This window comes from Ursus arctos, unplaced genomic scaffold (assembly GCF_023065955.2).
Source record: "Ursus arctos isolate Adak ecotype North America unplaced genomic scaffold, UrsArc2.0 scaffold_5, whole genome shotgun sequence".
Taxonomy (NCBI): Eukaryota; Metazoa; Chordata; class Mammalia; order Carnivora; family Ursidae; genus Ursus; species Ursus arctos.
In genome coordinates this window covers 7,724,190-7,727,983 of record NW_026623067.1, presented here as the reverse complement: position 1 = coordinate 7,727,983, position 3,794 = coordinate 7,724,190, and positions in this window count along the sequence as shown.

Sequence of the window (3,794 nt, the reverse complement as noted above, 5' to 3'; positions counted from 1 at the left end):
CATCCTCTCCAACGTTTGTTGTTTCCTACCTTGTCCATTTTTGCCATTCTAACCGGCCTAAGGTGGTATCTCAATGTGGTTTTGATATGATTTTCCCCGATGGCTAATGATTTTGAACATTTTGTTCATGTGTCTATTAGCCATTTGTATGTCTTCATTGGAAAAGTGTTCATATATTCTGCCCATTTTTTGATTTGATTATTTGTTTCTCTTGTATTGAGTTTGTGAAGTTTTTTGTAGAACTTGAATACTAGTCTTTTATCTGTAGTGTCATTTGCAAATATCTTATCCCATTTGGTGAGCTGCCTCTTGGTTTTTTTGACCGTTTCGTTGGCTGTGCAGAAGCTTTTTATCTTGATGAAGTCCCACAAGTTCATTGTTTCTTTTGTTTCTCTTGCCTTTGAAAATGTGTCATTAAAAATTTGCTGTGGCTGATGTCAAAGAGGTTGCAGCCTATGTTCTACTCTATGATTTTGATGGATTCCTGTCTCACATCAAGGTCTTTCATCCATTTGGATTTTATCTTTATGTATGGTGTGAGAGAGTGGTCAAGGTTCATTCTTTTGCATGTAGCTGTCCAATTTTCCCAGCACCATTTATTGAAGAGACTGTCTTTTTTCCACTGGATGTTTTTTCCTGTTTTCTCAAAGATTAGTTGCCCAAAGAGCTGAGGGTCCATTTCTGGGTTCTCTATTCTGTTCCATTGGTCTATGTGTCTGTTTTTGTGCCAGTACCATGCTGTCTTGGTGATCACAGCTTTGTAGTATAGCTTGAAATCTGGCAACTTGATGCCTCCAGCTTTATTTTGCCTTTTCAGCAATTCCTTGGTGATTCATGGTATATTCTGGTTCTACACAAATTTAAGGGCAGTTTGTTCCAGTTCTTTGAATAATGTCATTCGTATTTTGATTGGGATGGCATTGAAAGTGTAGATTGCTCTGGGTAGCATAGACATTTTAACTATGTTAATTCTTCTGATCCATGAGCATGGAATATTTTTCCATCTTTTTGTCTCTTCTTCAATGTCTTTCAAGAGTGATTTATAGTTTCTAGAATATAGATCATTTACGTCTCTGGTTAAGTTAATTCATGTCATAGAGGAATTCTCAAATATTATATCCAAGGATACAATATTGAAAGTGGCCAGGAGGAAAAAAATTCTTACCTACAGAGGTAAAAATATCAGAATAACGTTAGACCTGTCTACAGAGACCTGGCAGGCTAGGAAGGGTTGGCAGGGTATTTTCAAAGCTCTATTTGAGAAGAAAATGCAGCCAAGGATCCTTTATCCAGCAAGGCTGTCATTCAGAATGGATGGAGAGATAAGGACCTTCCAGGACTGGCAGAAACTGACTGAATTTGTAACCACCAAACCAGCCCTACATGAGATATTAAGGGGAGTTCTATAAAAGTAACAAGGCCACAAGAGTGATACAGAACAGAAATTTACAATCCATAGAAACAAAGACTTCACAGGCAACATGACATCATTAAAATCATATCTCTCAATAATCTGTGTATGTGTGTGTGTGTATATATACTAATTTGACAGAAAAATTTTTTAAAGATTTTATTTATTCATTTGAGAGAGAGTGAGAGAGAGATAGAGCACAAACAGAAGAGGTAGAGGCAGAGGGAGAAGCAGCTTCACTCCTGAGCTTGTAGCCTGATGCAGGGCTTGATCCCAGGACCCTGAAATCATGACCCAAGACCTGAAGGCAGACATTTAACCCTCTGAACCACCCAGGTGCCCCAATTTGACAGAAATTTAAAGTATATTTAATTCTGTCAGGACGTCATGGGTAATTGGGTGTGGTTGATATGTCTGATGATCAAAGAGAGCAGAGCAATAAGAAGGCAAGTGGCTGAATAACCACCCTCTGAACATTGTATTGTATGTAAAGATTCAGATTATGCACAGAACACCCATGTACTAGTCAATAAAATAATAAAAGAACTACATTAAGAGAAGTTTTTTATCATTATATTTTGAAGAGAGTAAGTCTAAGATATATTCTAGAGCTTTTACTTGGCTGAGGGAAATGGTTTGGGGGCATATGTTGATTCAGAAATTTAGTGAGATAGTCAGTATACTGAAAGCCAAGTTACACATACAACCACAACTGCTGGTATGTTTCCATTTTAGATTATGTCATTTTTGTCAATTAAACATTTAACATTTTTGAATGGGTTATGATCAATAGGCAATAACACTGTGTATGTGAATTTGTGTGTGTTATAAGTGTGTATAAAATCTGTAACCAGTTTTCATAACTCCTTTTGGAGTACATTCATATTATATTATCAGGTCATTAATTTTTTATTTCCTTTACACTTTTTATAATGTGTTGATAATACCAAATTACTCTGATAAAGGATACTATTATTAATGTAACTATACCAAAGATGTGTTTCAAAAATAGGATTATTTACTAAAAAAGTTACCAATTATAAAGGTATTAGTTGAAAAATATGAAAATGATTTAAGTTCATGATAAATAATTAAGGAGATTTTAAAAATATCTATGTTACCAAAAATGTGTTACTGCACATTTAACCATGAAAGGAAGAAAGAGAGGAAAGTGTTAGAGAAAAACTGCAAACACAGCCACAAAACAAGTGACAAAAATACATATATATGTATTTAGCTATAAATAAATATATTAATATATATTTATTACATATATTAAATAATAAATATATAGTAATATATAAATATATAAAACTATAATACATATAAATAATGTATTTTTATATATAAACATATATACATATATATACACATATATACATACACTATATATATATGTGTATATATATATACATATATATCAATACTACTTTGAATGTAAATGGGCTAATGGCTCCAATCAAAGGACATAGTCTGTCAGAAGGGAAAAAAAAATCAAGGGCCATTTATATGCTGTTGATAAAAGACTCATTTTAACCCTAAAGATTCTTATAGATTGAACAGAAAGGGATGCAGAAACATCTACCATGGAAATGGATGTCAAAAGAAAACTGGAATGGGAGAATATATTTACAAATGATGCTACAGATAAAAGACTGGTATCCAAGATCTACAAAGAACTTCTCAAACTCAATACGTGAGAAACAAATCATAAAATGGGCAGAAGATATGAACAGACACTTTTCTAATGAAGACATACAAATGGCTAACAGACACATGAAAATATGTTCAAAATCATTAGCGATCAGAGAAATTAAAATCAGAACCACACTGAGATACCACCTAACACCAGTTAAAATGGCAAAAATTGCCAAGTCAGGAAACAACAAATGTGGAGAGGATGTGGAGAAACAGGATCCCTCTTACATTGTTGGTGATAATGCAAATTGGTACAGCCACTCTGGAAAACAGTGTGGAGTCCCTTAAAAAGTTAAAAATTGAGCTACCCTATGACCCAGCCATTGCACTACTGGGTGTTTACCCCAAAGATACAGACACAGTGAAGAGAAGGGCCATATGCACCCCAATGTTCATAGCAGCATTGTCCACAATAGCTAAATCGTGGAAGGAACCCTGATGCCCTTCAACAGATGACTGGATTAAGACGCTATGGTCCATATATACAATGGAATATTACTCAGCTGTCAGAAAGAACGAGTTCTCAACATTTGCTGCAACATGGACGGCACTGGAGGAGATAATGCTAAGCAAAATAATTCAAACAGAGAAAGACAATTATCATATGGTTTCACTCATTTGTGGAACATAAGACGTAGGAAGATTGGTAGCAGATGAAAGGGAAGAAGAAAGGGGGGTAACAGAA